This window comes from Gossypium arboreum, chromosome 10 (genome assembly GCF_025698485.1).
Source record: "Gossypium arboreum isolate Shixiya-1 chromosome 10, ASM2569848v2, whole genome shotgun sequence".
In the NCBI taxonomy this organism is placed as follows: Eukaryota; Viridiplantae; Streptophyta; class Magnoliopsida; order Malvales; family Malvaceae; genus Gossypium; species Gossypium arboreum.
This window is the reverse complement of record NC_069079.1, coordinates 107,417,152-107,430,207: the sequence shown is the minus strand read 5'-3', so window position 1 is coordinate 107,430,207 and position 13,056 is coordinate 107,417,152. Positions and strand designations below refer to the sequence as shown.

The 13,056-nt window shown below is 35.2% G+C and overlaps 1 non-coding gene across 1 annotated transcript; it reads left to right on the top strand.

The window, feature by feature from the left end:
* Positions 1-244: 244 nt before the first annotated feature.
* On the top strand, positions 245-349 carry LOC128282819 (small nucleolar RNA R71). The gene has a single exon (XR_008273173.1). It is a non-coding gene; the product is annotated as a small nucleolar RNA R71 (small nucleolar RNA).
* The last annotated feature ends 12,707 nt before the right edge of the window (positions 350-13,056 follow it).

Below are 13,056 nucleotides of genomic sequence, written 5' to 3'. Positions count from 1 at the left end.
TAGTATTCATTGGAATCGATCATCATAATTATCTTCATTCACAACTTTTTCCATTGAAGGCTTTGATTTGTACATAAATCTTTCATTTGGCCACATGTACGAATTCATAGCCATGTCGTCAATGATTTTGTAGGCTCGTTCGTACGTGTAGAACATGAGAGATCTTCTAGTCACTCGATCTAGGCTAGATTTGATATGTCCATCAAGACCATTATAAAATATTTGGATCTGGATCCATGCTTGTAATCCATGATGTAGGCACTTTCTTAACATCCTCTTGAAGTGCTTTCATGCCTCGTAAGGGATTCACCTTCATATTGTTTAAAATTGGCAATTTCTCACCCAAGCTGAATAACTCTACTTATTAGGAAAATTTTATAGAGAAATTTTTTTGCTAAGTCATTCCATATTGTAATGGAACTCGGTTCTAGTGAGTCTAGCCAATCAGTCACATTATTGCACAAAGAGAATGGGAATAACTAGAGACGCACAGCATCATCAGATACCCCGTTATACTTGAATGTGTCACAGTTGTAAGAACCACTTCAAGTGTTAGTTCAAGTCTTCCACCATGTTGCTTTTAAACTGCAGTGTATTTTGAATTATTTGAATAGTGATCGTCTTTATCTTGAAATTATTGGCGTTAATTAATGCTATCGTACATCGTATCAAGTGTAGGTAAAGCATATTCACACAACGTCCTTTGATCCGTTGGAACTTTTTCCTGGATATTTCCTTGTCTTTCTCGTGGATCATCAAATAAATGGTTTTCCCGGGGCAAAATTAAATACTGTAGGTGGATTGATATTCATTAATTGATGAGCACACCTAGCTAGTTGCTTCGGATCTAGGTATGGTTTGATTGGGGTGCAGGAGCTTCAGGTCATAAACAAACCAAAAAATTAAAAAGGAATTAAACGTATAAAAAAGAAAAATAAATAAAAATTAAATATCATATCTATAGGTTTTAATGTTCCTACTTATCTTATTACTTTTAAAAAATATTTTCAAGATTTAATGCCGAAACCTCCCTGGTAATGATGCCAACAACTTGATATCCTATAAATGTATTATCGTTTATAGTAAAAATAACATACCAAAAAAATATAAAATTAGAACAACGGTGTCCGCAAGTATACGGGTCAAATTGTGATATAGTAATTGTGTACAACGAAACATAAGAAGTATTCTGAGGATCGTACCCAAGAGAGGATGGAATAAATCCATAGAAAACATTTTTACAAAATAAGTCTAAATAGTAATAATTAAATCCTATATTACGACAAATCATAAAAAGGATTAATAAGAGAAACTAAATGAATAAAATAAATAAACAAAAAAATAACCAAACAGCTTAAATCAATAAAACCAATAAGTAAGTTTAATTCGTTTCAGGGTTTTTCATTAACTTTGAATTAGGGTTTTAGGATGGATTAACTACTGATTAACTAATTATTACCTCCCAACCTTAAACTAATTAATCGATTGGTTGATACTTGTTTATCTCTCGACCTCACTTTCTCAACCAAGATAGACTACTATTTACTTAATTCAACTTATCTTCTGATCTTGTCTCTCATATGATTACTTTTTAGAGTTGTCAAGCCTAGGGTTTAAGAATGTGTATCTATACCAACCAATCCTTTTGGGGAACCTTAAATCTTATGTTAATCACATCCACATCCACTCGTTAATCTCCCTTAAGAGATTTAGCAACTCATGTTATTCATAATCTTAATCAATGGGAAAGAAAGGGAAAAAAATTGGATAAAATAAGAGAAAGAAAAAAAAAAGGCGGCAACAATAAGCAGAAAAGTGATCCAAAAATGTATGAATAGTAAAATGTTAATATATATATATACTAGGGTTTACAACATGGAATAAGACAACTAAGGTTTTAAGAAAAAAATATTGAAAATAAAAATTATATAGGAGAGGGGAATCAAACTCGGGTTTCAAGGATAGTGTCACTAACTTTGAACCATCTCTTAATCATTTAGCCAATAACTCAATCTTACTACAACCATGCAAAGTTAACAATAAAAATTTAGGATGTGACAACTTTTTCGTTTAAAATAAATTTCAGCCTCAAAATTTACCAGATTCAAAAAGATGAGGATATTGTTGACAAATCGGGTCCTCAGATTCCCAAGTGGCTTCTTTGATGCCAGGGTTTCGCTGAAGAAACTTAACCAATAGAATTTGTTTCCTCCTTGAACCTTTAACTGTCAATCCAAAATCCAAACAAGTTCCTCCTTAAAGGACAAATTCGGTCTCTCCTCAATCTCCTAAATTGGGACAATATGAAAAAGGTTAGGTCAATATAGTTTTAACATCGAAACATGGAACACGTCACAAATGTGGTTCAGCTTCAGAGGTAACTCAAGCTGATAAGCCACCGATCCAATCCTCTTACCCTTTCGTTCAAATCTTAGAAGTTTCAAGCAAACCTGATCATCGAGATTGAACTCAATATCTTTCTTCTTCAGATTTGCATAAGACATCTATCTATTCGAAGATGCTTTTGAATCAATTTGATCTTACCCTCAGTTTCTTGAACCAACTCTGGAACCAAAACCTTTCTCTCGCCCAACTTTGTCCAACATAACGGGGTATGACACATACAACCATACAAAGCCTCATAATGTACCATCTGTATACTTGACTAGAAACTGTTATTGTACACGGAATTAGCCAACGACAAGTGCTCCTCTCAACTACTCCAGAAATCAATTACACAACTCCTTAACATATCCTTCAAAACTTGAATAAACCACTTAAACTGTCCATCCATCTAAGGATGGAATGTCATACTAAAGTCCAGACGAGTATCTATTACTTTATGTAGTTTCTTATAGAATTGAAACGTGAAACGAGGATCCCAATTTGAAATAATCGACACAGGCTCCCATGCAGTCTTATTATCTTAGAGATTTATAGTTTAGCTAGCTTCTACAGAGAATAGTTAGTGCGGACCAATAGGAAGTCAGTCGACTTAATCAATCTATCCACAATGACCCAAATCAAATCTTTCTCAGTAGGTGTTAAGGGCAACCTACTAAAAAAGTTCATAGTGACCCGTTCTCATTTCCATTGAGGTATCCGGATAGGTTGCAACAACCTAGAAAGAAACTGATGCTCAGCCTTAACCTGCTGAGAAGTCCAACACTAGGATACAAATACTATTACATCTCGCTTCAGACCAGGCCACCAATTTAATTCTCTGAAATCCCGATACATTTATTACCCAAGGTACATAGCATAACAGTTACTATACACTTCCTGAATAACAAACCATCTCAAATATTGATTACTAGGTACACAATATTTACCTCTAAAACAAAAAATACTATCATCATTGAACCCAAAATCCTCAATCTTACCATCCTCAATCTGTTTAATCCGAGGCAACAAAGAAACATTCAAAGGCTACTGAACTTTTTATCTCTTGGACCAAGGTAGGCTTCACTTGCAACTCAACTAAAAGACTGTCACCCTCAAATAGACTTATTCTAGCAAAGATAACCCTTAATTTAGTCATTGCCCTTCTACTTAAAGCATCAACCACAACATTGGCTTTCCCGAGATGACACTCGATAGTGTAGTCATAGTCCTTCAATATCTGAATCCATCTTTGTTGTCTTAAGTTTAACTCTTTCTAGGTGAAAAGATATTTGAGACTTTTTGTGATCTGTGTAGATAATGCACTTCTCACCATACAAGTAATGCTTCATATGTTTAGAGCAAACACTACAACTGCCAATTCAAAATCATGAGTCAGATAGTTGCATTCACATAGTTTAAGCTATCTCGAGGAATAGGCTACAACCTTTTTATTTTCAATCAGAACACATCCAAAACTAGTATGTGACGCATCACTATATACGACATAATTATTCCTGGATTCTGGTTGGATCAAAACTAGAGCTTGAGTCAACACAGATTTCAATTTCTCAAAGCTAAGTTGCTGATTATCCAACCACTTAAAAGGAGTGTTCTTCCTAAACAATTTAGTCAAGGGAGCAGCTATTAAGGAGAAACCCTCAACAAACTTCTAATAATACCCTGCCAATCCAAGAAAGCTTTGAATCACTGAAACACTTTTAGGTTGCTTCCATTCAAGAATGACTTTTATCTTTAAGGGTGCACACAGATACCTTCAATAGATACTCATGACCGAGAAACATTATCTCTTAAAGACAAAACTAACATTTACTTAGCTTAGCAAAGAGCTTCTTCTCATGGAGAATTTGAAGAATAACTCTCAGATGCTTATCATTGTCAGTTTCAGTCTTAGAGTAAACCAATATGTCATCGATGACCACCATGACAAATTGGTCGAGATATGGCTGAAATACCTGATTCCTCAGATCCATGAATTCTACCAAAACATTTGTAAGACTGAAAGGTATTACCAAGAACTCGTAATAGCCATACCGAGTCCTGAATATAGTCTTGGGCACATCAGACTCCTTAACCTTCAACTGATAATACCTCCACCTTAAGTCAATCTTTGAGAACACAATTGCTCCTCTGAATTGGTTAAACAGATATTCGATTCTAGGCATAGGGTATTTATTCTTTATTGTCAACTTGTTCAACTGTCGATAATTGATGTGTAATCTCAGATAACCATCCTTCTTTCTGATGAACAAAACTGGAGCTCTCAAGAAGAAACATTAGGTCTTATAAAGCCAAGATCTAAAAGCTCTTGAAGTTGAACCTTCAATTCTCTGAGTTATTTTAGTGCCATGTGGTAAGGAGTAATGAACACCGGTGTCATTCCAGACAACAACTTCATTCCAAACACAACCTCTTGATACGGAGGTAACCTTGGTAGATTCTCAAGAAAAAGTCTGGAAACTCCCTAATTGCTCGAATACTCTCCACACTTGAACCAGTTACACTTGCATATCAGACATAGGCAAGATATGCCTCACACCCTTTACGAACCAATTTCTCTATTACCATGGCAGAGATCACATTAACCATAACGACCTTATTACCATCGACTGTCTTTAGTGCTGGACGAACCAGTCCATTCCCACAATCAAATTGAACTCTCCAAAAGGAAACTCCATCAAGTCAGTCGAAAATACCTCACATTGGACTTCCAGTGAACATCTTTTATAGACCTTATCTACAGTTATTGATTATCTTAAAAGGCTGACTATGGTAACATTACTAGTAGTACTTTCTACCCTAATTCCCAATTTATCAGACATATTGTAAGAAACATAAGAGTGCATAGAACCAATGTCAATTAAAGAAAAATACAATAAGGAATGTATATTAAAGGTACTTGTTATGATGTCAGATGTGTCACTGTCCTCTCGACCCCTAGTTGTGTATACCAGAGAAGGCTGCCTAGCTTCCGCTTTGTTCACACCTTGACCCAGTGCTCGCTGATATTTTCCATTATCACCATTTCTATTTTGACCTCAACCCCTGTGAGTTATCTACCAAACCCTCTGATTCTATACTCAATTTTGACCCTGATTCTGTACCGGAGCTTCTATCTAATTAATTCAGTGATGATAATCCTTAACACGGTGCTTAATCGATCCACATCCCAAACATGCAACCAACCTCCTCTAGCACTCGCCCGGATGGCGCCTATCACAAAACCCACATATCAGAACCCTACCAGCTTCATTAGCCACTGTTGTAGTATTCTACCGGGGTCTGATCTTTCTAACTCGCTTCACAATTCATAGATTTGGGCTAGTGGGACCAGTTCTCTCTTATTTTGAACCTTATTCTTATCTCTTTTTCAAACTCCAAGCACTTAATCTCTTTAACGATCTTGGTCTTCTTAACCAAGGCCCCAAACACTTTTTCTTGATGCGGGGCCACTTGGATTTTCAATTCATATCTAAGCCTATATTCAAACTGTAAACTTTTACCCTACTTAGTTGCCACCTTACCTGGAACATAAAACCTTAATATTTGAAACTCAGCCGCATATTCAACTACAGACATTGAAAAACTTGTAACGTGAACCTCGCTACGCATTGAAATAATGAGTCATAATTTTAAGTTCCTGATCATTCTTAATAGGTACTATCTTGAATTATGGTGGAAATTACGAAGTAAAATAAAAAGGCTAGTTTGATAGGTTGGGATATAACTCACGAACTTAAAATGAACCATAAATGAACCAATTTATAAAACAACGCCACTCGATTTCTATATAGTTGTTTAAAACTCGAGAAGTTTAAGAAATGAAGAATGCCTTGACTCGTTATCTATAAGAAAATAGGAGCTAGAGGTATAAAGGAGATCGCCACACTCCGGAGAGGGATGAGAAGGGGAGTGATAAGATTGGTTTTAAGTGAACACCACAGGAAGAAGTTTTGATAAGTTTAAGATAGTTCTTAAAGAACAAAGGGTTTAACACTCAAAAGTATAACAAATTTCATTCGTTGATTACCTTCAAAATTTTACATCTAGCGACTATTTATAGGAAAATAACTAGGTAGCTAAATGGAAAACTTTGGTGATTAATGTGAAATAGATAAATTAATTGGAACATTAAACTTGAATTCATGCTTCCTTGCCATCCATGCACTTGGATGATGAATGTAGTGGTTGAATTTAATGTGTTGGAAGAATTCATGCATGCTTAAGGGTTAAGAAATCTTCAAAGGACTCAGACTTCCTCCTTGGTGGACGGTGTCTTTATGATGCACGGAAAAATCCAATAGACACATTCTAGAAAGCTTCCGAAGAGTCTCATGAACCTCTCATTTTGACGGTGCATTTAAAAAAAGGAAGTGCTTCACCAAATGGTCTCTTTTCATGCCCAAAATGAACAACAACTTGTGTGTGGATTCCTTTGATGCCTTTTAACAAAAACAAACAGTCTCTTAGTAGCCTTAAAAGGTGGTTGACCATTGGATTACCTAGGACCCAATTAAGCACACATTAGAACATGCTAATTATCATGTAATGAAATTGGAAACATTAAAGACTCAAAAGACTAAGAAAAACATTAATGACTCCATAATATATTTTAAGATACATTAAAGACACAACAACTAAACATATTAAAACTATATAATAACAAAACACATATTAAAGATGCACTAATAAAAAATCTTAATTTTATAAATGTTGTAGGATTAAAAATACTAAATTAAAATGAATAAATGGATTCAAACGTCCACATGCAAAATGTTGCATGGGCTTAGGAACATTTTCATCTTGAATTTGGGCCCCTCATGCTTGGCCCAATCTCAAATCCTTTTAACCGAATCACATGACGTGACTGAGATTACGTCAACTTGTCTCGAGATAATATGATTGATGTACAAGTATACACAATCATTGACAAGTAATAAAGTAGTGAGTAAGAGTTATCATCTCCATAGAGACTGTTTGTACAATTCAAATATTGTGAAATTAATTACTAAGCAAATTGGTCGGTGTTGAAAAATAAATTAAAGTGATGGGTTTTAATTAAACTAAACTAACCTAAGAATGCTTAAAATTAAATTAAATAAAGGAAGAATTGAGTATGTCTTTAAGAAAAATCACAATAGCATGCACGTGTTAGAATAATTTTCCTTCCTAACTTAGAAATATTTTAATACTGCTAATGATGTTACGAAAAATTCCATGGGAACTCGATTATTTATTAATACTATTTTAATTACGAGTACTTCTACTGCTTTCGAAGTTTGAGGTTTAACCTCTTCTCTACATATATCTATGTTTGTTACGACTTTAAGGTTACCTTTCCAGGCATTGTCTAGGGATTCAACCTATTAAATTATTAAGTATAACAATGTAGTATTTTAATAAGCAAAAAAATAGATTTATGTGAGGTAACAATAATATTTCTATACTGAAACGATTTAATCACATTATTCCTAGGATTATGCAAGGTAAGAAAGTTCTCTCTAATTATTACGAACTTTTATCCAGTTTTCTCAAATACAGATTAAACAAGAACCATTCAGATATTGTGTCAATTAATTACAATCCGGTTAGGATTAAATAATTAATTCAATTGCATCCCTACATTTATAATGAATGAATAACATGGTCATAATTTTATCTAAATGCATAAACAACCAAGGCATATAACATCATAAAAACATTAATAATATAAGCTATAGAAATTAAATTATTTTAACACAAAAGGAATTAAGCAACCGTGGTTATATTAAAACATAAACTTCAATTGCAAACATGTTTCTTAAATTTAACAACAAGAAAATAAACGAGTAAAGGGAAAGAAATGTAAAGTCGTTTCTGGTGGTTCTCTGTGGCACAACTCACTTTACTCCTCCTTTGTGCTTCACTTCTTACTGTAGCAATCAAGCCAAAATGCTCCTCCTATGACCGAATGGGGTTGCTATCAAATCCTTGCAAAACTCTCTTGAAAAATGGAAAAAAATGGGAAAGGAGAGAAAAAAAGAGAAAAGAGAGAAGAATGGATGAATAGGGGAGTGAGGGGTGGTATTTATACTATTAAGGGGCGGCTTGTATTTTCTAAAAATAGCAAGTTAATCCCCCTTCCTATTGCCGGCCACCTTGAGAAGAGAAATTGAAAGGATGAATTTGCTAAAAATAACTAGCCCAAGGCATGTTTCAAGGGAGGAGCCGAACGGTCACTTAGAAAAGTTGTTGGGGTTGTTTTGTAATTTTTAAAAAGTCTAAGGACCATTAATTAATTAATCCATGGATGGTTTGGCTACTTGTAGCCGAATTTGGGCTCTTCATTCCTTAATTGGACGATTTGGCTTCAACATTAAGCAGCAAGCTTACCCACTTCAGTGGTCCAATTTCTGAGTTGTGTCAAGTTTATCTATTATCCACCAATTTAATTAATTTTAGACGTCCATAGCTGATTAATAATCAGCCCACATTGCGTGGCCTTTGCTATAGAAGAAAGCTACAACATCATGCATCGAACAAGTGAGCTTCAAGATTAATTTTCCTCCTATTGCACAAAACTGCATCAAATAGGCAAAAAAAATGTCAAATTAGTGTGTAAATAATTAACAATGGAGACTTGTTTCTAATTTTGTTCATATTAGTTATTTTTTAATAAAATTCTAAAATTTGTTATCAAAATACTCAGAACTTACATGAATTAGTCAAAAGGTGCCAAAAAAGTTTATATAATTTAAAGTTATCACACCCCCAAACTTAATTCATTTCTCGTCCCAAATAATGCTAACTTACATTAGAACTCAAAGAACAAATTTTTGCAAAAAAATCCCTTAATGAAAATAAAATTTTCCCATGAGTTCAGCAAAATTATGTGAAAAATAGAATATTTGAAAACATGAAACTATAGTATATATAACACAATTATTTTGAATATTAAGATGCTAACAAAAATATATATCAAATAACTTCCCTTAACAAATATGCTAAGTACTTCCCAATAAAAATTTATTTCTTTAGATTAAATTAAGTAGCAATCTCTAAGTTCAATTGTGCCTTCATATGTTAAGCTTGGTAATTCTTCTCCACTAATGTAATAGGTATAGTAATATAAATCAATAGATCTTTCATAATGTTGTAATGCGGCTAAGGTTAAGGTACAGAAGAGAGAAAATCTATGAGGCTAAAACCTTAGCCTCAGCTTACCTTGGAGCTTCCAACTACAACTATCCTCAAGAACACCAATTCTATTGTGTTTAAGTTCTGATGCTCACTGTACACCTTTTTCAACAACTAATCTCTTTTTTTGAGCATATAATTCAACTTTTTGAGTGTAACACCCCGAACCCGAGACCATCGCCGGTGTCGGACACGAGGGGTTAGCAAGCCAAGTTCACTTGTTTTGCCCATTCATTGGACATTTCCAGTCAGGCTGGAAAAACTGCGTCACTGTCGCCTTAAAAATCATATCTCGAGTTTCAAAACTCGGAAACTGGTTTCGTAAATTTTCCCTGAATTTAGACTCATATATCCATCCATGGATTTATTTCTAGAATTTTTGGTGGGGCCAATTGGTACAGTTTATTAGTTAAAGTCACCCATGTTACATCGATCGACTGCTCTGACCTTCGCGCGGTATAACTTGAATATCTCTCTGTACAGGGCTTTAATGTTGGTGCCGTTTGTTTCTAATGAAACTAGACTCAAAATGGAATCTGTACATATAAGGTATGTCTCCTAATTATTTCTGGATAATTTATAGTAAATTTTAAAGTTGCGACAGGGAACCCAGAAACCGTTCTTGCCCTGTCTCACAATAGCTTTAATATCTCTTAACATGTAACTCCTATGACCATTTCGTTTCTTCCATATGAAAATAGACTCATCAATGTTCATTTACATAGCTGATTCACTATTTAATACCATTCCTACAAATTTTGGTGATTTTTCACATTCACGTTACTGCAGCTGGCAGCATCTGTTTTAAGGTAGGTCTTACCTATTTTGTAGTCTCCATGAACCAACTAGTCTTGCCTTACATAGGTCCACATATGATCATTTTAACCATGCCAATGGCTGATCATGTGACCAACATTCCCATTTCCAATTCATAGTCACATCATGACACCATATATATATATACAAACCGCAAATAGTTTAAGTTGATACTTCACTATTACGAGCCATTTTCGCATGGCCGTATACATATACATCATAACATATTTAAACCAACAAGGGTAGTCCTATACATGCCATTTCAAGTTCAACCAAGAATTTATACCAAAATGGGGCTTGATAGTGTGGATGACTTCGACTTCAACGATCCCGAATCCGATTGCTATCGAGCGAAATCTAGAAAACCGAGAGCCAAAGCAATGGAGTAAGCATTTTATGCTTAGTAAGTCTCAAGGAATATAATCAACTCTAATTACAGCAATACATTCACATAGTTAAATGCATCATTTCATTAATGCACATTCACATAATCATACTTACTTCACCATCCCAACTCTTATGTTCATACACAAATAACGGCTTCATTAAGGCCGATAACTCGTTCCATCATAGGAGCGGATATTCACACGCTTACTCCTAGCGCAGCAAAGCACACACCGCACTTACCTTGTCATTGGGAAATTTCACAAGTGCATTAGCTGAAATTTTCCAGCAAGCTTATAATTTTCAAATCACATACCTTCGAGTTTAACCGGATGTCGCTACTCGATCAATCGCCGGGACATAGCCCGGTTATGGTAACCCGCACCAAGGCCTCACGGACTTAACCCGGATATCACGATTTGCACAAATGCCTTCGGTCTTAGCCCGGATAGAATGACTCGCATACGAATGCCTTCGGGTCTTAGCCCGGATGTAGCCACTAGCACAATTGCCTTCGGGTCTTAACCCGGTTATAATTTCCAGCATAATTGTCTTCGGGGCTTAGCCCGGATATCAATCAATTTCTCATGCACACATACATCAATAATCATTGGACATACATATTTATTTTCGTTACTAAGGCTCAAACACAATTATAATCACTAACATAATCGCCTTGGGACTTAGCCCGGTATCATTCAATACTCATACACACATAAATCAATAATCAATACATCCATATTTCATTCCACATAATTCAAGTAAGGTCACTTCTTGAGGACTTACCTCGGATGTTGTCGAACGGCTTTTACGGCTATTCGATCACTTTTTCCTTCCCCTTGTCCAATTGTGGCCCTCTTAGCTCTTGAGCTAATTCAAACAAATTCAATTTATCAAAACCTCATTGTGCTAGCTTATGGCCGAATATGACAAGGAATTTAAATGGTCATATGGCCACCCTTTAGCTTGAATACACAATGGTCATGCACATTTTATACTACATCAAGCAATTCAATACAATTTATTCGAGCATCAAGGAAAAGCTAAGGCCTTCAATAGGCTACCCAAGGCCGAATATACTTGTCCATGTTGAGGCCAATTATGCACTTAATACCACACAAAACAGCATGCATTTTACTAGTTAATGCTTTGCATATTGTAGCTCAAAACTTACAATATAGCATCAAGCACTCATATGTGTGCTAGGCCGAATGTGCTTACAATTTCACAATTATTCTTCAACATCTTCTTCTTTAAACAAACTTATTCATCACTTCCTTCATAACCAAAACATCATGTGCAAACATATATATACATATATGAGCATGGCGAATTTCAAGGTGTCCATAGCCATCCAAAACACAAATTTTAACTAACATGCAAGAAGCATGAACCATGCTCATGAATGCATCATGGCGAATATGACAATCATGCTCCTTTTCAAGTTCAATCATGATAAAACAAAAGAAAGCTCAAAATCTTACTCAAGAGTAGACAATCCATCATTGCATGCATCATCATCAAGCTTCACACTTAGCATGCAATGGCTTTATCACCATAACAACTTTGGCCAAATACCATTTCCATGGCTTAACAAAGATTTGAGCCATGGCTAACATGCACATCAAGTTAGCAACCAAAACATGCATGAAACTCCTAACACAACCTCATACATACCTTAATCTTGATGCAAACTTAGCCAAATCTCCTTCTAGATCTCTTCCAAACCAAGCATGAAGCAAAATCCTCCTTCTTCCTTAGTTTTGGCTCAAAGAAAGGATGAACAAAATTTTTTCTTTCCTTCTCTACAACTCACGGCAATGGGGGATTACCACACTCACACACATTTTTTTCATTTTTTATCACCCATACACCTTTGTTTATTATTTCACCCTAATGCACCAACAAAACATGTTTCATGACATGTTTAGCCCATCCTCCCTTGTCATGGCCGGCCACCACCTATAAAGGGGAATTTGACATGCAAGTCCATTATTTTGCATGCATGCTTTAATTAGTCATCACACATTTCCCTATCATACTTTCAAAGTTCATTACTAAGTCCTTTCTTGTGGAATTCACCCTTATAACACTAAATCAATCATCATAAAATGTCATACATGAGCACACACATATTATAGGCATCAAAATAAATTTTAATTATTTTTATGCCTCGGTTTTGTGGTCCCGAGACCACCTTCCGACTAGGGTCAATTTTGGGCTGTCACAACTCTCCCCACTTAAGAAATTTTCGTCCCGAAAATCTTACCAAGAAAT